This window comes from Triticum dicoccoides, chromosome 6B, assembly GCF_002162155.2.
Source record: "Triticum dicoccoides isolate Atlit2015 ecotype Zavitan chromosome 6B, WEW_v2.0, whole genome shotgun sequence".
Lineage (NCBI taxonomy): Eukaryota > Viridiplantae > Streptophyta > Magnoliopsida > Poales > Poaceae > Triticum > Triticum dicoccoides.
In genome coordinates this window covers 254,798,624-254,825,698 of record NC_041391.1, presented here as the reverse complement: position 1 = coordinate 254,825,698, position 27,075 = coordinate 254,798,624, and positions in this window count along the sequence as shown.

Here is a 27,075-nt window from a genome sequence, read left to right as displayed (position 1 = left end):
ACTTGATCAAAGTGCCCCAAAACCCTTCCTGTCCAGAACCAAATTTGAACAACTCTACATTGCCAAGTGTGTCCTTTTGATCTGAATTTTTGTGGACATGTTCAAATCCTCAAATGATGACACTACACCAAGTGGTGCATCAAGGAGAATAGATTTGCATGACTAAATCTTGGCAAAGCCATTTCTGCTGATTTCTAGGGTTTACAAAAGTTGCATTGGCAACTTTGCCCAAATAAGCTCAAATTTGGTGGCACACCCTAGTTCTAAGTGTCTTTCCATCCTGTTAAGTATCATGGCAATGAGAGTTCATCTGCTAGCCCAAACCATTATCAAACACCTTCTGGCATTTTGCAAAAACCACTATTTTGACCCCTTCCACTATTCTTGAAGAGCTCAAATTTTTACCACAGCTCCTCCTAGCCCCCTTTCACCTCTAGTAACAATGGCAAGTCCATAGCTCACTTATTGGATGGGTAAAACCCCACTTCCTCTCTCTGGTCAGCACATTTGCACACTTCTTCTACCTCTCCCCTCGCTCTACTGGCTCTCCAGGGCATCCAATGCCCCTCCCCATTTGTTTACTTCCCCCTAGAGCCCCCAGACACTAGAGGCCAAGCCCAGAGCGCTGGGAAAATGGCCATGCCGGCCATATGCACGCTCTGGAGCGCGCTACAGTGCGCTCCCCGCCCCCTTCCAACCGCCTCCGGCCACCTAGGCTCTCCCCCTCACGCCAGCCGATGCTCCTCGACATCCGCAGCACGCCACACTTCTGTCCCCCTCCTCCTTCTCCCTCCTCTCGCCTCAGCTCGCACGCGCGCCAGCCGCCCGAGAGCTCCAATGAGCGAACTCACACGCGCGCAGCCTCTGGCCCTTCCCCGCTCGTTCTATTCGTTCACCTGGTCGTCGACCTCATCCAAGAACGGCCCGGACTCACCCTCGTGTGCCCACACGGCCTCTGTTCTCGCCTGTGATCTCGCCGGCGCACGAGTCCACGGTGGACCGGCGCCCGACTATTAAAGCACGCCCCAGGTCTCTCTCGTGCCATCCAACTCCTTCTCACACCCCCAAGCACGCGCCTGCACCACCCAATCAGCCTCGGAGAGCTTCTATGCTCGGGATCGACCCGAGCTCCGCCGCCTCAGTCGGCCGTTGATCTCGTGGTATAGGCCTCCTTTGCCCTCTCTCTCTCTCTCTCGATCTAGAACCGCCTCACCTCTCTGACCATTTCCCCTCTCTCCCCCGCGTCGTTTGCAGCCGAAATCGACCGGGGCGAACTCCTCCCGAAGCTTTTCCGCCATCCTCCTCGTCGCCTGCGAACCCCTGCGCTCCGGCGACCGCCTCCACCTCCACCCGAACGGCGACTCCGCCCTGAGCACGCCGGTGCCCTCGGATCGCCTCGCCGTCGACCACAGCGACGCCGGTGAGCTCACCGTCCTCTCTGGACGGAGGTTGACGACGACGGCCGTGGGGCCCGTTGGTCAGCCTCACATCCTGACAGGGGGCCCTGCCTGTCAGGTTTAAAACTCCACCGTGCGCCTGCTCGCTCGCGTAAGTGGAGGCGGGCCGCGCTGCTCCTGCGTTTCCACGGCGAAAGCGCCCTCCCGTGAAGCCGTCTTCGATGTCACCCCCTGTCGCCAGCGTAGCTGAGCCGCTGGGCCGGCCCACTGCTATCTTTCGCCTGGTGCGCTGGATAAGGGTACACCCCCCTTTCCCTTTTCTTTTTCTTTTTCTGTAAAAGTTGTCATATCCATAAACAATTCAAATGGAGTCCAAATTTGATGATTCAAATTTCTAGTGACTCTATAAATCAGGATCTATCTGGTGATGCAACATGCACATTTTTCCAGAGACCTTTTCTTCACAAATATTTATCAAATCCCCATTTTCCTATTGCTGTGATGAACTTTAGAAAATCACAGAGAGCCCATTTTTGATCCAAATTCCATGATTCAAAATCCTAGATGTTTCTAAGTTCATAACTTAGTTTATGAACATTTTTATTAATACTTTCTGTAGCACATAAAATAATGGTCTATTTCTTCATATATAGCCAACTTTGCAAATTCATAGGAAATACATTTGAACTCCAAATCCAGTGAAACCAATTCCTAGATGCTTCTAAAATCATCCTTTGTTAAATGGGTGCCTTTGCTCATTTTTCAAAATAATTCTTCTGTACACTTCTTGCAATTCCATAAACCCCTTGATTCCATCATATCGAAATGTTTAGAAATATCCATTGATCCACTTCCAATGAAATCACTTTGGTCATTCCTCATATGACCAGAGGTATACAATAAAAGTCAACTTCACATTTTTAGAGCACATTTATTCTTGCCTTGTTCTGTTGCTTATTGTGTTTGTTTCCGACGTTAGTTGACGAAGTAGACGGAGTACTTGGAGAAGGACCAGAAGATTTCAAGACTCTGATGAACCAGGCAAGCAGCCCTTTGACCATGTCTATGAAACCTTTTTATGCACATCATATAGCACTCTATTAGAGTTGTTTCAGAACCATGTTGAGAGGGTAACCACTTTGGTGGATTGCCTTCATTACTTCCTCGTTGATACTTGCATTGCGCATGACCCTACCTTCTTATGAGGGTTGTGTCGGTGGGAGTAGATAGGATGCTAAAGTAGTTGCTACGCAAAAAGGGGCGGGAATATGCATGTGATGGAGGCAAAGTATTTTCAAAAGACTTTTCGAAAACCCCGTCGGGTGCCACTTATGCCCGAGGGAGATGTTGAGATGGGTAACCACTTGATGACGAAGTGGTGTACCGAGGCAAGTATGTGTGTTGTTTTCAAAAACGGATTAGATTTAAGATTTGATGATTGTCCCAACCTTACATGCGCAACCACTCTACCCTTATATGGGAAAGGGCATTATTGATTACCTAGGCCGATACTAGCTTGGAGCCCGCATTACAAGTGACGGGAGAGTTGTTGGTGCGCTCTCTCGGGACGGGGTCATGCCTGGTAGGGCGGCCATGACTCTTTTCACAGGGCACCAGATACACCGTTGTGTCCCCTCTCGGATGTTACGATCTCGAGTGAGTCTCGTATGATGTACATCGTGAGGATACGGAACAACGAGTGGACTCCATGTTAGTGTCGTCTAGGGAAAGGTAGTGATCGGGTGCTTACCCCGGGTACTTTGAGGTATCGCGGGTCGTGGATGACACGGAAGTTCCCCGGATCTTGTGGGTAAAGTGTGCAACCTCTGCAGACTGTAAAACTATTCGAATAGCCGTGCCCGCGGTCAAGGACGGTTGGGCGGTGCTGCTTAAACTATGTCCAGAGTTTACGAACCAGTGTGTGTGCTTGGAAACTACTTGGGTCAGGCCAAAGGACTTGACGTGATTGAGATGGGTTGGTGCCCACTCTATTTATGTTGATATCTGTAACCTGTCCTCATGGTTACGTAAATTCTCTTGATGCATGCCTTACAAGTTGTTGAACATGTCATTGCACTCAAAACTAGCTTTCCGCAAAAATTTACCTATATCATGCATTTTTGTTTCTTGAACCAAAACATGGGTTGCTTGCGAGTACATTCAAACGTACTCACCGGCTTGTCCCTGGCTATTTACTTGGCCAGGCTTGAAAGAATAGGATATGATGAAGAATACTTCGGTGACAAACATGCGAGCTAGGACGCTTCCCAGTCAGAATGCCTGTAGGGTTAAGGCAGATGGCATGGGTCCAAGTTATCGACGAATATTTCCGCTACAATGTTATACTCAACACTTGACCATAATGGTCCTACTTGTGTAATACGGTATGTATGGATGTAAGACTCTTGTTATTCAGCTTCTATGTGTTCAGTGAGCATTGATCTCTGGGATCACTGTACACGTGCATTCAGTGATCTCGACTTATGAGTCGGGGTCCCCACAGAGCTGGTATCAGAGCCATCCTGACTGTAGGAAGCCTTAGTTAGCATGGTCGTTAGTTAGGGTAAAACTATTTCCAAAACTACTACTAGTTTTCAAAACTATCTATACTTCTCTTCCCTTCTCGGTTTTTCGAAAACTAAGGTATACTTTCCTCATTAATATCTTCCCCTTCAAAACCTTTGGTCGCTAGAACCCTTATGCCCCTGACCACTGGATTCCTTGTAATCCTCGTGGATAATCTATAAGGAAGATGCCTTGCTAGACATTCACCCACATCTCCTGAACACAAGATTGGCGACATCACAACAAGACGATACCAACAGAAGATACATCCTCAAGGGATGAGGACCTGAAGACCCCGGAGATGGTGACACCCTTGACACTGCCCCAAGATGATGCAACCTTAGCCTATGATGACCAGGGCATAGAATATGCAAGATCATGATATACATCGCTAATAGAGTAACCCTGTCACTACCGTTGTTGTATCGGCAACCACCGGTGGATGAGAACCTAGCCATTTGGTCCGCCTCACGATAGTGAGCAGGAAAATGGTTCTATTTATCCCCCGCTCTCGGTGAAGATATTGTCAACAATGTGCCCGACAGATTGGGCCTCTATTATGCCTTGTTAAATGTTATTGCATAAAGGAGTGCCACCTGGAACCACCAACACCTTAAAAAGGCAAAAGTGATCGTCATGATTAAGAAGACAAGAGAAGACCAAGTCAATGCCAGCTACGAGGAGCCACCGTCACCCCATCACTTCAACAGGCGAGAAGTTGCTGAAGACTCTTCAGGCTCAACCTGGATCGTTTCGTCAAACAACTACAGGAGACATAGCGACACCTGAGAAAAACTCAGAAGACTGCATGAGGCACAAGGCACGACTACTGAGTCCGAGAACCCCTAGGGTAGGATGAGTCGTGTACCCCCTATGCGCAGTCGAGTCTGTATGGTAGTTCGAATAGAACCATGATTGTGTGTTGCTAGTTTTTATTATTTGTTTATGTTTTCATATCAGTCGCCCTTTTGTCCTAGGCAACAAGTACGCGACTATATCACCTGCCTTATTATGTTGTTTGTGTTTGGCCCTTTTTGGCACTTGTTTGTTTGCACCTGCACTATAGAACCCCCTTTAGGCATTCCCCTCCTCTATGCTACCTTTCCCTCTCGCCTCTCTCTCCTCAACTGAAGACCAGCAAGACAAGATGCACCAAGGATTCCACCTCGGCGACCAACCAGCACTGAAGACTTTTGCTACAACCTCCTCGACCAAATGCAACCCCGTAGAATTATGTTTAACCCTCAAGATTAGAGACCCATTCCTAGACCCTTTGAGACTTCACAAGATACCCCATCTCGAATCCTTAACCATGTGCTTAACCCACAGAATTGCAAGAGAGCCTGTTAAACCCTCTGTAACCTTGCTTATCACTGGGTTCATTAGGGAACTAGTGGACATAGTGAACGAGCACATTATCATCCTAAGATAGCACAAACTGACGATGCCATAGGGAAGACCAATTTGAGGATATAGGAACAGAGGACAGATTACTTGGTGAGTTTATATCAGTGACTTTGAGGAATTATCTGAGACTACTTGGTGGATTATGAGGCTTTGATGTTGGTAGATGAACTTGGTGGGATCATGAGTATAGATTAGCATAACTTTCATTACCCCTGAGTAAATTGGATTTAGTAGGATAATTGTAAGTATTTGGATTTAACTTAGCCATGGGATATTGATAGGAGACAGTTGATATTACGTAAATGACTTGGGGGAACATGTAGGGATTCTCGTTGGACAAGAGATTTGGATTTAAGTAGGTGATTCTAGTTGAATATAGATGCTGAGTATGTCTACATGGTTCGGAGTAAATTGGATTTAGACTGATGATCTCGATCATGGTACCATGTTTCTCGGTGGACAATAAACTAGGAGATTGGATTAATTGTCGGAGTTGATATAAACTTGACCTTGGAGTTTACATGACCATGATAATGGAAATTGGTGGACTGACTATAGTAAGGTAGCCTTCCCAGTATTTGTGGATTATAGGGTATTAGAAGATCGTGTGGAACGCCATGGACATTGGATTCGTGGAATTAATGGATTAGGTAGTTGGTGATGGAAGTTAATGGACTGTTGGGGTTGATTCATAGGAAGGAAACGGGATCTTGGAGTGGCATACAACGTGCTTCCTTAGATAGAGGTGCTTTATCTTAGACCTTGGAATAATAGGCTAGCACTTGGATTGTGATGTTCAAACTTAGCAGCCTGTATGTTCTACCCATGGATTTTTAGGGGTAGACATACATATGAGTTTGGGGATTGTAGACATATATGATTTTGTTAGACCTCCCCCTGCGAGTCATGAGGATAATAATAGCATGAGTGATGATTGGAGCTGACCTACAAGAGTTGCTGCTTTCGGTGGTATAAGGTTATTTGTTTAAAGGACTAGATAGAACAATTGGCATCTCAGGAACCGTGCTTAAGGATAAAGATGATAAATGTTCACTCGCACACTAGAATCCTTGAAACCATTAAGCCCTACCAAGCCATAACATGGTCAGATCATGACCACGGGCTTTGGTTCTAGATCATAAGACCTTGGCCGATACTCAACCGTGACCATCACCAATGCCTTAGCCCACATTACGTGCCCCATAGACTTCATGGAGTGCTTAGACAAGATAGTCGTCATCATCATTTGGTGACCTACTTGTCCACCCGAAGACAGAAGAAGAGCCGTTCAGCTAGTCCAGGAACATTTGAAGACCGCCATGCCAAGGAGGAAGAACTACACCAACCACCATCGTCAAGAAGTAAACCTCCACGACGAAGACCAGGTGTATCTACAAACCACTTGTCTCTAAGGGACCAAGCATTTCCATGACAAGGAGACCCACACCAAGATTCATCGGCCCCCTTCAAGATCACTCCATGATTTAACAACCCCCTCCGAGATCGCTACGAGACGAAGAGAAGACAGATACCAACAAGAGTTACCACCTGACTCACCCACTGTGCACAATGTTTTTCCACACGACACCACTCCGGAAACATTTCTAACTTCCTAATTAGCCCGATCTCTACAAGGACATCGACCACCGAGCCATCAACCCCTAGCCCAACCTAACCTACCGCGAGCTACCCATTAGCAACCTGGATCAAGAAGAGCGTCATACACGAAGCCACACCATCAAGTACTTCAAGTTCAATGGAGCACCAAACAGAAGCAGAAGCAGTATGAGGACGTGAAGACTACCCCGAATCCAAGTTTCTGTATCCCTTTCCGCGCCTAGTTTGGGAATCTCGGGGATGAGATTCTTGTAAGGGGGGTAGGTCTGTCACACCCTGATTTTCATGCCACAACACTTAAGCTAATAAATCATGCTAAAATGTGGTTTGACAAAAACTTTTGAGTGTTTTGGACCTTGCCTTGATTGGATTTTGTTTGTTGTTTGCAAGTGCTCTAAAAATCAAATAAAACCTCCAACTCCTATACTTCATCTCCTTGCTCCAAACTCTTGAACCAATGATCATGCCATGTGTATAGGACATAAAAATATTTTCTTACAAAAATAATTTGGCCAAATAGTATTTTCAAAAAGTAGTTTTCCAAAACCCCTGAATTGAGATTTGCACTGCAAGTACTTAATTAAGGGCAGTAAAAATCTTTCTAAAAATATATTTGACTCCTATTAGATATAGGATACCCAGAAACCACAAAAATATAATTTTAAAAGTTATTTTCCTATTTTATTTAAAAGCTTTTCCTTAAGGCCAGAAATGGTCTTTAATAGGGAAAAATTATTTTTATGGCTTCAAAAATATTTGACAAAAGTTAGGGAAACTCATAGGACATATATTTTCCATATATAAGAGTTTCAACACATGGTCATGTTCAAAATATTGGTCAAACCCCTCAAAAACCCTTTCTGGATATTTCAAGCTTTTGAAATATTTACAAAGGAAATATTCTCCAAAAATTCCAAGAAAATTCTATCATGTCACATGTGACATGTTTGATGATCTTGACAAGTATCATGTCATGGAGAATAGTATAACTCCATGAAACCCCCTCAAAACCATTTCTGTCCATTTTGAAGTTTGAGCAACTTTACATTGCCAAAAATGTCCAAATGTTCTCAAACCTTGTGAACATGCTCAAATGGTCTAATAACTCATATAGACCAAGTGGCACAAGTTGGAGAACAAGTTAACTTGATCAAAGTGCCCCAAAACCCTTCCTGTCCAGAACCAAATTTGAACAACTCTACATTGCCAAGTGTGTCCTTTTGATCTGAATTTTTGTGGACATGTTCAAATCCTCAAATGATGACACTACACCAAGTGGTGCATCAAGGAGAATAGATTTGCATGACTAAATCTTGGCAAAGCCATTTCTGCTGATTTCTAGGGTTTACAAAAGTTGCATTGGCAACTTTGCCCAAATAAGCTCAAATTTGGTGGAAAACCCTAGTTCTAAGTGTCTTTCCATCCTGTTAAGTATCATGGCAATGAGAGTTCATCTGCTAGCCCAAACCATTATCAAACACCTTCTGGCATTTTGCAAAAACCACTATTTTGACCCCTTCCACTATTCTTGAAGAGCTCAAATTTTTACCACAGCTCCTCCTAGCCCCCTTTCACCTCTAGTAACAATGGCAAGTCCATAGCTCACTTATTGGATGGGTAAAACCCCACTTCCTCTCTCTGGTCAGCCCATTTGCACACTTCTTCTACCTCTCCCCTCGCTCTACTGGCTCTCCAGGGCATCCAATGCCCCTCCCCATTTGTTTACTTCCCCCTAGAGCCCCCAGACACTAGAGGCCAAGCCCAGAGTGCTGGGAAAATGGCCATGCCGGCCATATGCACGCTCTGGAGCGCGCTACAGTGCGCTCCCCGCCCCCTTCCAACCGCCTCCGGCCACCTAGGCTCTCCCCCTCACGCCAGCCGATGCTCCTCGACATCCGCAGCACGCCACACTTCTGTCCCCCTCCTCCTTCTCCCTCCTCTCGCCTCAGCTCGCACGCGCGCCAGCCGCCCGAGAGCTCCAATGAGCGAACTCACACGCGCGCAGCCTCTGGCCCTTCCCCGCTCGTTCTATTCGTTCACCTGGTCGTCGACCTCATCCAAGAACGGCCCGGACTCACCCTCGTGTGCCCACACGGCCTCTGTTCTCGCCTGTGATCTCGCCGGCGCACGAGTCCACGGTGGACCGGCGCCCGACTATTAAAGCACGCCCCAGGTCTCTCTCGTGCCATCCAACTCCTTCTCACACCCCCAAGCACGCGCCCGCACCACCCAATCAGCCTCGGAGAGCTTCTATGCTCGGGATCGACCCGAGCTCCGCCGCCTCAGTCGGCCGTTGATCTCGTGGTATAGGCCTCCTTTGCCCTCTCTCTCTCTCTCGATCTAGAACCGCCTCACCTCTCTGACCATTTCCCCTCTCTCCCCCGCGTCGTTTGCAGCCGAAATCGACCGGGGCGAACTCCTCCCGAAGCTTTGCCGCCATCCTCCTCGTCGCCTGCGAACCCCTGCGCTCCGGCGACCGCCTCCACCTCCACCCGAACGGCGACTCCGCCCTGAGCACGCCGGTGCCCTCGGATCGCCTCGCCGTCGACCACAGCGACGCCGGTGAGCTCACCGTCCTCTCTGGACGGAGGTTGACGACGACGGCCGTGGGGCCCATTGGTCAGCCTCACATCCTGACAGGGGGCCCTGCCTGTCAGGTTTAAAACTCCACCGTGCGCCTGCTCGCTCGCGTAAGTGGAGGCGGGCCGCGCTGCTCCTGCGTTTCCACGGCGAAAGCGCCCTCCCGTGAAGCCGTCTTCGACGTCACCCCTGTCGCCAGCGCAGCTGAGCCGCTGGGCCGGCCCACTGCTATCTTTCGCCTGGTGCGCTGGATAAGGGTACACCCCCCCTTTCCCTTTTATTTTTCTTTTTCTGTAAAAGTTGTCATATCCATAAACAATTCAAATGGAGTCCAAATTTGATGATTCAAATTTCTAGTGACTCTATAAATCAGGATCTATCTGGTGATGCAACATGCACATTTTTCCAGAGACCTTTTCTTCACAAATATTTATCAAATCCCCATTTTCCTATTTTTGTGATGAACTTTAGAAAATCACAGAGAGCCCATTTTTGATCCAAATTCCATGGTTCAAAATCCTAGATGTTTCTAAGTTCATAACTTAGTTTATGAACATTTTTATTAATACTTTCTATAGCACATAAAATAATGGTCTATTTCTTCATATATAGCCAACTTTGCAAATTCATAGGAAATCCATTTGAACTCCAAATCCAGTGAAAACAATTCCTAGATGCTTCTAAAATCATCCTTTGTTAAATGGGTGCCTTTGCTCATTTTTCAAAATAATTCTTCTGTACACTTCTTGCAATTCCATAAACCCCTTGATTCCACCATATCGAAATGTTTAGAAATATCCATTGATCCACTTCCAATGAAATCACTTTGGTCATTCCTCATATGACCAGAGGTATCCAATCAAATTCAACTTCACATTTTTAGAGCACATTTATACTTGCCTTGTTGTGTTGCTTATTGTGTTTGTTTCCGACGTTAGTTGACGAAGTAGACGGAGTACTTGGAGAAGGACCAGAAGATTTCAAGACTCTGATGAACCAGGCAAGCAGCCCTTTGACCATGTCTATGAAACCTTTTTATGCACATCACATAGCACTCTATTAGAGTTGTTTCGGAACCATGTTGAGAGGGTAACCAATTTGGTGGATTGCCTTCGTTACTTCCTCGTTGATACTTGCATTGTGCATGACCCTACCTTCTTATGAGGGTTGTGTCGGTGGGAGTAGATAGGATGCTAAAGTAGTTGCTACACAAAAAGGGGCAGGAATATGCATGTGATGGAGGCAAAGTATTTTCAAAAGACTTTTCGAAAACCCCGTCGGGTGCCACTTATGCCCGAGGGAGATGTTGAGATGGGTAACCACTTGATGAGGAAGTGGTGTATCGAGGCAAGTATGTGTGTTGTTTTCGAAAACGGATTAGATTTAAGATTTGATGACTGTCCCAACCTTACATGCGCAACCACTCTACCCTTATATGGGAAAGGGCATTATTGATTACCTAGGCCGATACTAGCTTGGAGCCCGCATTACTAGTGACGGGAGAGTTGTTGGTGCGCTCTCTCGGGACGGGGTCGTGCCAGGTAGGGCGGCCATGAGTGTTTTCACAGGGCACCCGATACACCGTTGTGTCCCCTCTCGGATGTTACGATCTCGAGCGAGTCTCGTATGATGTACATCGTGAGGATACGGAACAACGAGTGGACTCCATGTTAGTGTCGTCTAGGGAAAGGTAGTGATCGGGTGCTTACCCCGGGTACTTTGAGGTATCGCGGGTCGTGGATGACACGGAAGTTCCCGGGATCTTGTGGGTAAAGTGTGCAACCTCTGCAGAGTGTAAAACTATTCGAATAGCCATGTCCGCGGTCAAGGACGGTTGGGCGGTGCTGCTTAAACTATGTCCAGAGTTTACGAACCAGTGTGTGTGCTTGGAAACTACTTGGGTCAGGCCAAAGGACTTGACGTGATTGAGATGGGTTGGTGCCCACTCTATTTATGTTGATATCTGTAACCTGTCCTCATGGTTACGTAAATTCTCTTGTTGCATTCCTTACAAGTTGTTGAACATGTCATTGCACTCAAAACTAGCTTTCCGCAAAAATTTACCTATATCATGCATTGTTGTTTCTTGAACCAAAACATGGGTTGCTTGCGAGTACATTCAAACGTACTCACCGTCTTGTCCCTGGCTATTTACTTGGCCAGGCTTGAAAGAACATGATATCATGAACAATACTTCGGTGACGAACATGCGAGCTAGGACGCTTCCCAGTCAGAATGCCTGTAGGGTTAAGGCAAATGGCATGGGTCCAAGTTATCGACGAAGATTTCCGCTGTAATGTTATACTCAAGACTTGACCATAATGGTCCTACTTGTGTAATACGGTATGTATGGATGTAAGACTCTTGTTATTCAGCTTCTGTATGTTCAGTGAGCATTGATCTCTGGGATCACTGTACACGTGCATTCGGTGATCTCGACTTATGAGTCGGGGTCCCCACACGGGGGTACTGTGGATTTGACATATCCGATCCAAAATTTTGTTTAAGTTGGATAGCTCATCACTGTTATCCTTAAGGGGCAGTGTTTTGTTGTTTGGCCGCGAGCTTTTGAATCCGGCGTTGACCGCCGTATACTTTGGGCTTTTTTCTTTATTCCAGCGCTGATCCTTTCTGCGCCGTGATTTTCCGTTTCCATCTCTAATCTCGGATGTACTCGGGTCGCTGGTGCTGCATCTTGCTAACCAGCTGTCCTCCCCCGCGCAAAATCGGGTCATGAGGCTTGTTAGCGCGGCCATTGTCCTCGGCTTCTCTTGGCCGAGGTGTCTGGCGAGCCATTCGTCACGGACGTTGTGTTTGAAAGCTGCTAAGGCTTTCGGGTCTGGACAGTCGACTATTTGGTTCTTTTTGGTAAGGAACATGTTCCAGAATTTGCGCGCTGACTCTCCGGGTTGTTGAGTTATATGACTTAGATCGTCTGCATCCGGAGGGCGGACATAAGTCCCTTGAAAATTTGCTCTAAAAGCGTCCTCGAGCTCTTCCCAACTTCCAACAGTGTTTTCTGGGAGGCTTTTGAGCCAGTGCCGAGCTGGCCCTTTGAGCTTGAGGGGTAGATATTTTATGGCGTGGAGATCATCTCCTCTAGCCATATGTATGTGTAGTATGTAATCCTCTACCCAGACTCCAGGCTCTGTTGTTCCGTCGTGTGCCTCTATGTTTATGGGTTTGAACCCTGCTGGAAATTCATGATCCAGCACCTCATCGGTCAAACATAGTGGGTGTGCGACGCCCCTATATTTGGGTGTGCCGCTGTCTTCGAACACTTGGCGTGTTGTGATGCTTCCTGGGGCCCTCTTTTTTGGCCCGTAAATGGACCTGGCTGGGCCATCTGTTTTCCCAGGATCATGAGTCGGCTTGAGTGCGGCGCCGCTTGCCGCTTTTGGCCTGTCATCTGGTCGTCTATCCGGCCAGGCGGCTTCTTTAATTTTTGACTGTGGTGGCTCTATGGCTTCCTCGTCAAATTCTGGCAGCAGCTTGCGCTTCGGGTAGCTCTTTGATTGATGGTCATTGCCATATTTGTTTGCGGTCTTGAGTACTTTGCTCCACCTCATTCTGAGTATGTCTTCCACTGTTTTGGGCTTCCGTTTTTCCTTCTTCAAGCTTCTTGCGGTGGCAACGAGTCTTCCGTGAAGGTTCTTATGCTCCGGTGGTATGTCCAGTGTGAGGTCGTCCGGACTGTTGGTTTCGCCGAGATTGGATTGATTATCCGATTCGTCCTGTTCGGACGGTTGCTTGGTTGCATGTTCGTCGTCCACTGGTTTGCCCTACTCTAACGCTGGGTCATTGGGAATGCTGTCTTTGCTGAGGCGGGGTTTAGGGCGGCGCTTGCGTCGCTGTTTTGGTTGTTTATCGGCGGGATTATCCTTTGCCGCGCCCCGTTATTCCTCGTCGTCGCTTCCTTTTGGGGTATCCACCATATATACGTCATGTGTTGGGGTGGTCTTCCAGTGCCCTGTAGGCGCTAGTTCTTGATCGTCTCCGGCGTCGTCGTCCATACCGTCGATGTCTTCGGAGTCATAGTCTAGCATGTCTGTTAGATCGTTGACAGTGGCTACAAAGTGGTGGGTGGGCTTTGAATTTCTTCGTCGTCCGCATCCCAACCATCCTGGCCGTAGTCCGTCCAGGGCTCTCCGGATAGCGAGAGATGCTTTAGCGAATTTAGGATGTCGCCAAGGGGTGAGTGTTGGAAGATGTCCGCAGCGGTAAACTCCATGATCGGCGCCCAATCAGATTCGATTGGCAGGGGCGCGGGAGGTTCGGAGTCCGGCAAGGAGTCCGACGCCTCGGAGTCACAAGCTTTATAAGGGACATGGTCGGTTTTCGGCTCCATCGCCATTGGCGCCGCGGCCCCCGAGGCGGTGTCCAGCCACCAGTCCTCGATCTGCGCGATCGGTTCCAAACTAAGGGTCGGAACGGATTCTTGTGCGGCCTCCGAGGTACTATCTGGCGACAGAGTTAGATCATGCTCATCGTGACAGTGCGGCACGCTCGGCTGTGGCTCGGATCCGTCGAAGATCAAGTCTCCGTGGATATCCTCCGTGAAGTTTAAGCTTCCAAATCTAACCTGACGGCCAGGGGCGTAGCTTTCGATCTGCTCCAGATGGCCAAGTGAATTGGCCCGTAGCGCGAAGCTGCCGAACACGAAGATCTGTCCGGGGAGAAAAGTCTCACCCTGGACAGCGTTGTTGTTGATTGAAGGAGCCATCAAGCCTATCGGTGACGACACAGAGGAACTATCAATGAAAGCACCAATGTCGGTGTCAAAACCGGCGGATCTCGGGTAGGGGGTCCCGAACTATGCGTCTAGGCGGATGATAACAAGAGACAAGGGACACGATGTTTTACCCAGGTTCGGGCCCTCTTGATGGAGGTAAAACCCTACGTCCTGCTTGATTAATATTGATGATGTGTATTACAAGAGTGGATCTACCACGAGATCAAGGAGGCTAAACCCTAGAAGCTAGCCTATGGTATGATTGTTGTAATGGATGTTATGTCCTACGAACTAAAGCCCTCCGGTTTATATAGACACCGGAGAGGGCTAGGGTTACACAGAGTCGGTTACAATGGTAGGAGATCTACATATCCGTATTGCCAAGCTTGCCTTCCATGCCTAGGAAAGTCCCATCCGGACATGGGACGAAGTCTTCAATCTTGTATCTTCATAGTCTTGGAGTCCGGCGGACGATGATAGTCTGGCTGTCCGGATACCCCTTAGTCCAGGACTCCCTCAACAATGTCACCTTCCTCAAAACACCGGGCGTGAACCCTGCGGCTATGATAGCGACGCAGGGCTTCCTGATAGCGTGCAGCACGTGTAGCAGCCCGGAGACGGTTCTCCTCGAGTAGCATAGCGTCATCACACCGGTGGTGATCTTGCATGATTTCATCATAAGCAAGTACTCGAGGCGACCCGTAAATGAGTTTCGTGGGGATAACTGCTTCTGCCCAGTAGACTAGGGAGAAAGAAGTCTGCCCGGTAGCTCGGTTTGGTGTCATTCTGAGGGACAGAGAACTATCGGCAGCTCCTCGATCCACCGCCTGCTGTGCTTCTGCAGCATATCAAAGGTTCTTGTCTTGAGTCCGCGTAGCATTTCACCGTTTGCCCTCTCAGCTTATTCATTTCTTCGGGGGTGTGCCACAAAGGCGAATGAGATCTTGCATCCGAGGGCATGAACATATTCCATGAAGGCACGTCTCATGAAATGGGTGCCGTTGTCGGTGATGATCCTTGCCGGAACTCCAAAACGACACAGTAGATCTTTCAAGAACTTGATAGCTGACTGAGCAATCACCTTTCTCACGGCAGTCACTTCCGGCCACTTTTTAAACTTGTCGATGGCAATGAGCAAGATTTCAAAGCCCCTGATTGCTCGGGGGAAGGGGCCGAAGATATCGAGCCCCCAGACCAAAAATGGCCATGATAGAGGGATTGTCTGAAGCTCTTGGGTAGGCAGCTGGGTTTTCTTAAATGGAAATAGCACGCTTCACACTTAGTGACTAGCTGGAGTGCATCTTGGGGGGCTGTGGGCAAATAGAATCCTTGCCGGAATGCTTTCCCAACTAATGCCCTTTATCCAATGTGGGATCCGCACATTCTTTTGTGTATCTCAGCCAGCATTTCCTTCCCTTCTTCCCGGCAGATACACTTCAATTTCATGCTGTTGGGCCTCCTTCTGTATAAAGTGTCATTGACAAACTGATACATACTGGCCCTTTGGGCTGCCTTTTCAGCTTCGTCTTGGTCGTTGGGAACCTCTCCGGTTTGGAGGCAGCGGACAATGTGCCTTGACCAAGATGGATCATGTGGCTTGGCAACGAGGACTAGCGGCACCTCCTCTGCTGCGGGAGCACCAGCCTCATATGCGGGGTCCATGGGCCCGTCTGGAGGGGGTGGTCCGGCAAGTTGCGAGGAGTTGTTTCAGGTAGGGTCTCTGCCGGGAGCGGACGGCTCTACCGGGAGAGGCTTTCCGGTGTCCAACTTTCTCCTCTTTCGGGCCATTGTTGTTGGGGATACGGAGGGAGGAGTAAGATGGAGAACAAAATTCCTGGTTCCACAGGAAGCTTCTGCGCAGCACACTTTGACAGATGATCAACTATGAAGTTTTCCGCACGGGGTACGTTCTCTGTTTGTAATCCGTCAAAGTGCTCCTCCTATCGTCTCACTTCCTCGACGTATGCCTCCATCAATGGACTTTGATAATCCTTCTTAACTTGCTTCACCACTAGCTATGAATTTCCTTGAATGATCAGTTTCTTAATTCCCCATTCTGCTGCAATTATGAGCCCAGCAAGGAGCCCTTCTTACTCTCTTGTATTGTTGGTTGATTCTTCCCAGGCAAAATCCATCTGACGACGTACTTCAAGTGCTCCCCGGAGGGAGCGACAAGAAGCACGCCAGCCCCTGCACCTTGCAGGGAAAAAGCACCATCAAAATACATAATCCATTCTTGGGGTGATTCCTTGCCAGGAATAACTGTCTCTACCACTTCCTCATCAGGGGTTGGCGTCCATTCTGCAATAAACTCTGCCAATGCCCTGCTCTAGACAGTTGATGTGCTCTCAAACTTCAAATCAAAGCTGGATAGCTCCAAAGCCCACTCCACTATTCTGCTGGTAGCCTCAGGGTTTCGGACTATCCATTGCGATGGGAAACTAGTAACAACCGTGATCTCATGGGCTTGGAAGTAGTGGCGCAGTTTCCTTGAGGCCATGATAAGACCAAAAATTAACTTTTGCACGCCAGAGTAGCTCGATCTAGCCCCCTGTAACAAGGAGCTGACGAAGTACACTGGGTGCTGCACCACTTTCTTCCTTGCCGCATCCTCGGGTTTGTCATTGATGCCGTGCTTGCTGCTATTCTCATCCTTATCTAGCTCTGCCGGCCTCTGCTCACTCTCTTTCTCATTCACTTCTTGTTGTGCTACCAAGGATGCACTAACCACTTGGTTGGTTGACGCTAACTATAGCAACAACGGCTCCTGGGGTTTGGGTGCAACCAGGGTAGGCATAGAGAACAGCTAGGCCTTTAACTCTTGCAAAGTTGTGTCTGCTTCAGGGATCCACCTCATAGGACTTGCCTTCAAAATCTTGAAGAACGGCAGGGCACGCTAGGCAGACTAGGAGATGAATCTTCTTAGCGCGGCAACAGATCCCATCAAGCGCCTCACATTTTTAACTGTCCCTTGGCGCTTCGATCTCCTCAAAGGCCTTGATCTTGTTGGGATTAGCTTCGATTCCCCAGTGGGACACAAAGTATCTAAGCAGCTTGTCAGAGGGGACGCGAAACACACACTTCTCCGGATTTAGATTCAAGTTGATCTTGCATAGATTTGCAAATGTCTCCTCCAAATCCTGGATGAGAGTTGCTCTATCCTTTGTTTTGACCACAATGTCATCCATATAAGCCTCAATGTTTCTGTGCAGCTGAGGTTCAAAACCAATCTAGACTACCCTTGCAAAGGTGGACCCGACACTCTTTAATCAGAATGGCATGCGGATAAAGCAGTACGTACCACATGGAGTGATGAATGATGTCTTCTCCTCATCTTCTTTGGACATGAGGATCTGGTGGTATCCAGAATAGGCATCTAGAAATGAGAGCAAATCACAACCTCAAGTGGCATCCATAATATGATCAATATGCGGCAAGGGAAACGGATCCTTCGGGCCAGCCTTGTTCACATCTGTGTAATCAATGCACAACCTCCACTTCCCGTTTGCCTTTTGGACAACCACTGGATTTGCTAGCCAAGTGGGATGTAGCACTCATCTGACCAAACCAATTGCCTCAAGCTTATGGATCTCTTCTGCAATAAACTGCTGCCTCTCCAAGGCCTGCTTCCGGACTTTCTCCTTAACAGGTCTGGCTTGTGGGCAGATAGCAAGGTAGTGCTCGTTCACCTTCTTGGGAACACCACAGATATCAGATGGTTGCCATGCATACACATCGATATTCGCCTGCAGGAAGGCAACGAGCGTGCTTTCCTATTTGTCATCGAGGGTGGTGCTGATAGTGAAAGTACCATCAACGCCAACCAGCCCTGTCGGGACCTTTTTCACTTGTGGAGTAGCAACCTTGGATCTCTTACTATTGGAAAACTGGCACGTCGTCAACGGGTGCCGTACACTCGGTGGCACTACAAAAAAAAGACACATCCGTGACATTTTGGGCCGAACGAATTTTTTTCCTGTCATGCTTATGACACTTCTTTGATGATAATTGTGATAAAAACCTGATATCATCATAGATGTGGTCGGATCCTAATTCTATGACAAAAAATCATGACAGAAAATGGGCTTTTTGTCCTTGGCGGGCCAGAGACGTAGTTGCATGACATTCTTTGGGCCGTCCATGACGGAAAAAAGCGTGGTAGAAGGAGGGCGAGAAAATATCGGGGAGTTCTCGCTTATGGTGGGTGGTCGGGGGCCGAGAAATGCGCGTTTCTATCATACACGTACGCGCGTGGGTGCGAGGTGTTGGGCTCTAACTGAACCCGAACGAGGCGTTCGCCTAACTGAACCCAAGTGATTGCACTGCAGGCTACGCGTTACTGAATCCGAGCGATTGATCGATGGCTGTTAACTGAACCCGATCGAGCGATTCCTTCGCTACTGCTGCTAAATGAAGCCGATCGATGCTACCTCTGGATGAAATGTGAGCGTTATTGGGGGGTTTGGATGAACAGTTCCCGGTGGGGGGTTAGATGAACAGGACGCCGTGGTGTTGCCACTGGATGAATAGGACCCCGATTGATCGAGCAAATTTGGTTTGGATGAATAGGACCCCGTGGAGGGCTGGATGAATAGGACCCCATGGAGGGGAGGTTGAGCAGTAGCCGTTGGAGGGCTGGTTGAACAGTAGCCGGTGGAGGGCTGGATGAACAGTAGCCCGTGGAGGGGTGGTTGAACAGAACCCCGTGGAAAGGGCTGGTGGAACAGTAGCCGGTGGAGGAGCGCGTGGTGGAGGCTGGATGAACAGGAGCCCATGGATGAACAGTGTGCGGGTGGAGGCTGGAGGATGTCGACGATGGATGAACAGTAGAACGTGGAGGCTTAAGGAGGTCAACGGTGGAGATGAACTGTATCTCATGGAGTCCCGTTTTGCGGTACGCCACACACCTCCTGATGAACAGGACCACCATTTCGACCGTAGCGCTCCAACACAAGTCTGTTTCCTCCGTTTTGCGGTACGTCACACCCCTCCCGATCAACAAGACCCCGTTTCGACCATAGGAGGTCAACCAAAGGTTCGTTTCCTCCGTTTTGTAGTACGTCAGACCTCTCCTGATGAACAGGATCCCGTTTCGACCATGGCCAGTCAAACACAAGGCCGTTTCCTCTGTTCTACGGTACGTCATGCCTCGTTTCCATCGGTTGTTCGGTCCAAGCCAGTTGGCTCCCGATGAGCACGATGTATTCCGTTGCCTCACCATGAACACGACGCATTCTGTTGCCTCCCCATGAACAGGATGACGACGTAGTTTCTCCATTCTGACCCAGTCATGTACACGAGCCCTGGCCGTACATATGCACGAGTAGGCGTTAGAGACCCCGCCCATATGTATGTACGTGGTCGTATTTATTTTCTGGCACCCTGGCCGCTGTACGTACATGTACATGCTACGTGCGCGCCTGTACTATGACACGTTCCCTTCCTTGCACGGCCACGGTTCATCGCTGCAGCCTGCAGACAGACCGATCGACCAGTATGTAAATACATGATCGCGACCAGTATGTAAGTACATGTTCGCGACCAGAATGACAATGCTACGTACGCTTCGACTAGGTGGCTCCCGACTGTTAGGCACTTCCTTACGCACGAAGATGTAGCTAGTGGGTCCCAGCAGTCAGGGGGCGAATCATTTTTTTTGCCTATAATATGGACGCACTTCCTTGCGTGCGAAGATGTACGCTATTGGAATCAGCTTCTTTGCCGTCCGGCATGGTGGACGTCAAAGTCACAGATCCCGGACGGCAAAGTCCTTTGCCGTCAGCTAGTGGACGGCAAACTGTCCGGCTGAACGAGCTACGGCAAAGGGCACTTTGCCGTCTGCTAGTGGACGGCAAACATCATGGATCATTGCCATCTGCCAGCAGACGAGAAAATGCATGGCTCCTTGCCATCTGCTGGCAGACGGCAAAGGGCATGGCTCTTGCCATCTGCTAGCAGACAGCAAAGCCTGCAGGCTCTTTGCCATCTGCTTCAGATGGCAAAGAGACCAAATAGGCATTAATTTCTTTTCTTCTTATATCAATTCATTTTCACAGAAAATCAAACACAGATATATATACATAGTAGCAAGTTTCGTCCATACATAGTAGCAATATAGCATATCCAACACATGTTACCAATAGTAGCAAGTTTCATCCATACATATACATAGTTTCATCAATATTACAGAGTTTCATCCGTAGTTAGCAAGTTTGACAAAGTCAAAACAAAAACTAAAGACAAGCACTCCATATCTGAAATTAGAAGAAATGACCTAAAACTAAATATCTATTTTCCTAAAAACTATCTTATTACTAAGATCTTCTCTGGATTTTCTTATTTTCTTCCAACCTGCATAACAAAAACAGTAAGAAAGAGATAATGAGTTAGGAGTAGAAATGTAGCATTTCACTTGGTGAAATGCAATGTTGTAGGAGCCAGCACTTGAGATCAACACTAGAAAGTACTAAATCTTGAGAGATATCCAGATCCTGCAACAGTACATTAAGAGCAAATTTTTTCACTAAATAACCATTGCAATTATCACAGTATAACAAGCAAACAAACACAAGAGTCATGTCCATAAAGCAAATAGATATACATGCAAATAGGTGCAGAGAAGCACATATAGAGTTAGTAATAAACTTGGATAGATGGTTCAATACAAGCACATTGTAACAGTACCCATAATAACTTAGATAACTTAACTACTTCAAAGTACTCCGAAGTAAAGCTGATTGTCCCTATTTTCAGTAAGTGATCATGCAAGAAGATAGTTTCTTTTTATGGGTCTCAGTACCACTAGAAGGTCTCAGGATACAAGTTGCTCTTGCAGAAAAGATAAACAAACACATGCCACATATATTACCAATTTCATGGAAACAATAATGTTGGTATGTTTTCATATGCAGAGCCCTTTCTTTCTCCTCTTGGATTAAGCCATAAACCCTGAAGCTAGTCTTGCGCCCTCATCCAGTAACTAATGAAGGTGTTGCATTGCACACTGCCTTACACATGGTTAAAAAGAGCTTTTGCATCTTTCCCTCCTGCCCCTGCATCTACATGCACTGGGCAATGAAAATCCCCCATGGGCAATGGAGTGACATTATGAGGCACCACTGTCCTTCCCTGCACTGAGTTAGGGTAGTGCATGGAAGATGAAACTCTAGGTACTTGTTTTGTGTGAAATATATAGTCACAAGGGCTTTACTTTTGGTCAATTGCTAACACAGCTTATGTGGACCACCCAAAATTTGGCTGATAAGATACAACTACTCCACCATATAGGCAGAACACATATCACTCTATAAACCTAGAAATAGAGAATCATTAGTAGAAAATCCATATCCATCACAACTTGTGCTAAACAAAATCTATCCAATGAACAACACTATTTAAACAAATTCATATTTCTAGTCGTCTGAGTTACAAGGAGATTTTGTAAGGAGGGAACTTTGGCTAGATAAGATATTGTCCATATAAATAGAAAGAAATAGGCCATCTACTGGTCGCTCTAGAACCCTCCAAATACTCCTAAGAAATACCAGAATATAAAAGACAATGAAATTGCAATGAAAATCTCACCTGTCAAAGAGGCAGCGTTGTCCAGGGAAAGGATGTTAAGGAGGCAGAGCTGCTCGCGGGGCAGGAGGGTCGACGGTCTACTGCTTCGGGTGTGTGTGAAGGAAGTGGACCCGCGGCTTGGTGCTCGGCGAAGCTTGTAGGAAGGCCTGCTCGGGGAGGAAGTGCGCGAGTAGGTTTGTGGCGAGGAAGGCGTTCGCTGGAGGATGGTAGCCGCTGGTGGAGTAGCTCGGCGATGACAGTGGTGTTTCGCATCGATCAGCTGCTCAGCTGAGTCACTCTGGAGTGGGGCGACGCGGCAGTGGTCGCTAGCATTGGGGTGGTTGTTGGGGCGGCGGAGGGGGTAAGGGGCTGCCGCGATGGGGGGCGATGACGGTAGTGATTTGGTTGGAGGGCGGCCGTGGGCGATGGGATGGTTGGGGCGGCCGCGGCTCGTAGTCCGGTGGATTTGTGGGCGGCAGAGAAGCTGCGGTGGTGGGGAGCTATGCCGACAGTGGTCTAATCGAGCCAAAGGCGGCTGCTCACCGGCGGTGGGAAGGTCTGGGGGCAACGAGTGCGGCGGTGACAAGGTTTGGGAGCGGTGGCAGATCTAGTGGAGGACACGGGTCGGGATTGGTCGTGATTTGGCGGCGGGTGTTGCGGTCTGATAGAGGTAGGGCCGGAGGTGGGGGCAACGGTTTTTTTAGCCGCAAAAAAAGATAGGCCCCCTCTTTGCCGTCTGCCAGGAGACGACAAAGAAGGGGATGGAGCATTGCAGTGTATTGGCATCCAGTGAACCCCACCAGCACCTCTTTGCCGTCCGCAGGCAGATGGCAAAGATTCTTTGCCATCTGCCAGCAGACGGCAAAGAAATGACAGATGGCAAAGACATTCTTTGACGTCTGCCAGTTCTTTGTCGTGTGTTGTTTGGTAGCTAATGGCAATGACCTTCTTTGCCGTCTGCAAGCAGACGGTAAAGAACTGGCAGACGGCAAAATCCCTGATTCCAGTAGTAGTAGCTGGTGCGTCCCAGCAGTCAGGGGGAAACGTTTTTTTCACAAAATACGGTGGCCCATCCAGTGGGTCTCTGCTATCAGGCGGAGGAATAATTATTTTGCTCGTAATAAGGAGGCACTTTGTAGGACCTTGAAGTATGTCTGTAGGGGGGTGATTAGACTACTTGACCAATTAAAAACTTAACCTTTTCCCAATTTTAGAGTTTGGCAGATTTTAGCTATCTTTGGACAAGTCAAGCAATCGTCACACAATTCAAGCAAGCATGCAAAGAGTATATGAGCAGCGGAAATTAAAGCATGCAACTTGCAAGAAAGTAAAGGGAAGGGTTTGGAGGATTCAAATGCAATTGGAGACATGGATGTTTTTGTCGTGGTTCCGATAGGTGGTGCTATCGTACATCCACGTTGATGGAGACTTCAACCCACGAAGGGTAATGGTTGCGTGAGTCCACGGAGGGCTCCACACACGAAGGGTCCACAAAGAATCAACCTTGTCTATCCCACCATGGCCGTCGCCCACGAAGGACTTGCCTCACTAGCGGTAGATCTTCACAAAGTAGGTGATCTCCTTGCCCTTACAAACTCCTTGGTTCAACTCCACAATTTGTCGGAGGATCCCAAGTGACACCTTGCCAATCTAGGAGACACCACTCTCCAAGAAGTAACAAATGGTGCGTTGATGATGAACTCCTTGCTCTTGTGCTTCAAATGATAGTCGCCCCAACACTCAACTCTCTCTCATAGGATTCGGATCTGCTGGAAAGAAGATTTGAGTGGAAAGCAACTTGGGGAAGGCTAGAGATCAAGATTCATATGGTAGAATGGAATATCTTGGCCTCAACACATGAGTAGGTTGTTCTCTCTCAGAAATGGTAAGTTGGAAGTGTAGGTTTGTTCTGATGGCTCTCTCCACGAATGAATAAGAGGTGGAGGGGTATATATAGCCTCCACACAAAATCTAACCGTTACACACAATTCACCAAACTCGGCGGGACCGATTCAACATACTCGGTTAGACCGATTTGATAAACCTAGTGACCGTTAGGATTTTCGGTGGGACCAACATGCAACTCGGTAGGACCGATATGGTTAGGGTTAGGGCATGACGTAATCTCGGTGAGACCGATTACACAAACTGGGTGAGACCGATTTTGGTAATAAGCTTTCCTGAGAGTTGGTCAGGTAAACTCGGTGGGACCAATTCGCTCATTTCGGTGAGACCAAAATGTTACAAAAGGGAAACAGGGAGTTTACATTGCAATCTCGGTGGGACCGGTCGCTCACTTCCGTTAGACCGTAACGTTACGAAGGGAAACAGAGAGATTACAACCCCATCTTGGTGAGACCGAGATCCCTATCGGTAAGAACGATTTGCCTAGGGTTTGTGGCAGTGGCTATGATATTTGAACTCGGTGGCGCCAGATAGAAAGAATTGGTGGGATCGATTTTGACTTTGGGCTTAGGTCATATGTGGATGTGAGAAAGTAGTTGAGGGTATTTGGAGCATATCACTAAGCACATGAAGCAAGAGGCTCATTACACAACACCTCATCGCTCCTTGATAGTATTGGCTTTTCCTATAGACTCAATGTGATCTTGGATCACTAAAATGTAAAATGAAGAGTCTTGAGCTTTTGAGCTTGAGCCATTCCTTTGTCCTTGATATTTTGAGGGATCCACTTTGATCATCCATGCCATGCCATTCATTGAGGTTTCCTGAAATAATAGTCTTAGAATAGCATTAGCTTAATGAGCTATATGTTGTTATGAATTACCAAAACCACCTAGGAATAGTTGCACTTTCAATCTCCCACTTTTTTGGTAATTGATGACAACATATAGATGAAAGCTTCAACAAATGATAATAAGATTGGAAAACATCGTCGCTTTGAGAAGTATGTGATAAGCAAGAGCTCCCCCTAAATTTGTGCATAGTTTAAAATTTGCTTTGGACTGCAAATGCACAAGGAATTAGGCTCATGGGTTACTCTTCCATGTCACATACATCTTGGTGGAGCGCTCAAAATAATAAAGATTGAATACATGCACTCATCACCAAGCAAAGTGAATGATCATATAAGGATAGGTAAGATAATATCATTTCGCAAGCATAAGTGTAGCTTATGATCAAACACATGATCATCAATGTCTCATAGATAATAGCATAGTATCTCAAGCAATCAAAAGCAAACAAAAGTTTAACCACCAAAGCAAGAGAGAATAAAAGCAAAACTCTCTCTCTCGAAGCCTTTGATCTATACATTTTTCTCCCCCTTTGGCAACAAGTTACCAAAAAGTTCATAGAAAATGCATAGTGCTAGATCGACTCTCAGGCTTGATCTTCAGGAGGTGGTGTAGAGATGGCTCCTTGGACGAAGGCTTCAGTTGATGTGGATGGAGCTAGTTGCACTGGAGCTGTAGGAGCTATAGCTGGTGCAGATGATGTGGCTCTGGTGTCTCTCACAGGCACTATAGCTGACCTTTGAGCTCTAGGCACTCTGGAAAATGCATCAGTGGTTGTCTTGCCCTTCCTGTCCTGCATGTCATCCTGGAGCTGCTCCACAACTAACTGAATCTCAGTTACTTTGACATCTAGATCATAGAATTTTTGTTCCATGATTCTTTCCAGGCTCTCCTGGTTTTGAGTTAGGGTGGCCAACCCCTTCTCAATCCTAAGTGTTGATGCTATCAAGTAACCAAGCTGCTCCTGCTTGTTCTTCAAAAAGTACTCAGATGCCTCCTCTTGAGTTGGCATCTTGGCAGCCTTCTCTCTCTTTGCCTTCTCCTTCTTCTCTTGAGCTTGCACTGAATGTGGTTCATTTTCATTCATCACAACTTGATTGTCCTCAAAGTCTGGATAGATAGCAAAATGTTCCTTATCCAGCAAGTATGTTCTTGTGCCCATCTTTGAGTTAATCAACTCCTGAATCTGTGGGGCATACCCACAACTTCCCTTCTGGTCTACTGCTGTCCTCTTAATGGTCTCAACAATGAGGCTCATGACCTTGAATTTTTGTGGCACATGAAACAAGTGTAGCAAGTTGATAGCATGCCCTCTAATCATGTTGTGGTCACCTGACTTGGGCAACAGAGTGTGCCTTAGGATCCAGTTGATGGTTGGCAGCCCTGACAGAAGAAAATGAACTGACCCAAACTTATGTGTCTCAATTGCAGCATCAGGGATTTCCTTGTACATATGAGCCATCATATTGTGGTCCATCTTCTTCTTGGCATAGACATCCAAGTCATCTTCACTCTCCTTTGGGGCATTGATCAGACTGGCCCATTCCTCAATTGTTGACTGGTACCTTGTACCTTCAGACATCCAAACTATCCTGCCATCTGGATAGAAGTGTGCTGTGGAGTAGAATTGCATAATGAGCTCATCATTCCACTTTGTGAGCTTCTGCCCAACAAAGTCTGCAACTCCACAATCAACAAAACTGTCTTGCACTCCAGGATAGTGTTCCTCATTTTCCTTCATGTAGGTCCACTCGACCCACCTCATATCACACACTATTGGTTTCTTGTCCAACAGCACTGTCTCATAGAAGTCCTGCTGTTCCTTAGTGTGGAACCTGTAATCAACAGCAGTCCTTCTCCTGGTAGCATATGGACTGATAGCCTCCACAATCTGAGTCCTGCATCCTTTCTCAACTTCATGTTCTCAGCCACAAGATGAGCATCATTGAGGTCTGGAATCTTGGGCTTTAGCTTCCTCAGGACTTGTCCTTCATCATCTTCCTCATCAGCAACTTCAGGCACTGGGGCCTTGTTCTTCTCAGCAGCTGGAATTCTCCTGGTATTCCTCTTTGGTGCAATCTTGGGCTTGGGGGCAGCTTTGGGTGCTTCCTTGGGCTTTGATGTTGCAGCCCCTGGCTTTATAGCATCACCCATTAGCTTTTGTGCCTTGGGTGCTGGTGCAGAAACCTCTTCTTCCTCTTCAGAGTCTCTCCTCATATAGGGATTTCCAAGAACCTGGGCAGTAGTGGTTCTGGCTCTCTTCTTCTTCTTATCTTGACCAGCAGCTTCATCTTCTGATTCAAAGGTAAACTTCATAGTTTCTCCAGTGGGAACTTTCTTGGGTTTGGAAGTTGTGACTCTTCTTGCAGGTGCCTCTTTGGGTTCAGTCTTTTCAGGCACTTGAGTTGATCCTCTGACCTTCAGCATAGGTGTCCTCTTGGCAGGAACCTTCCTATTG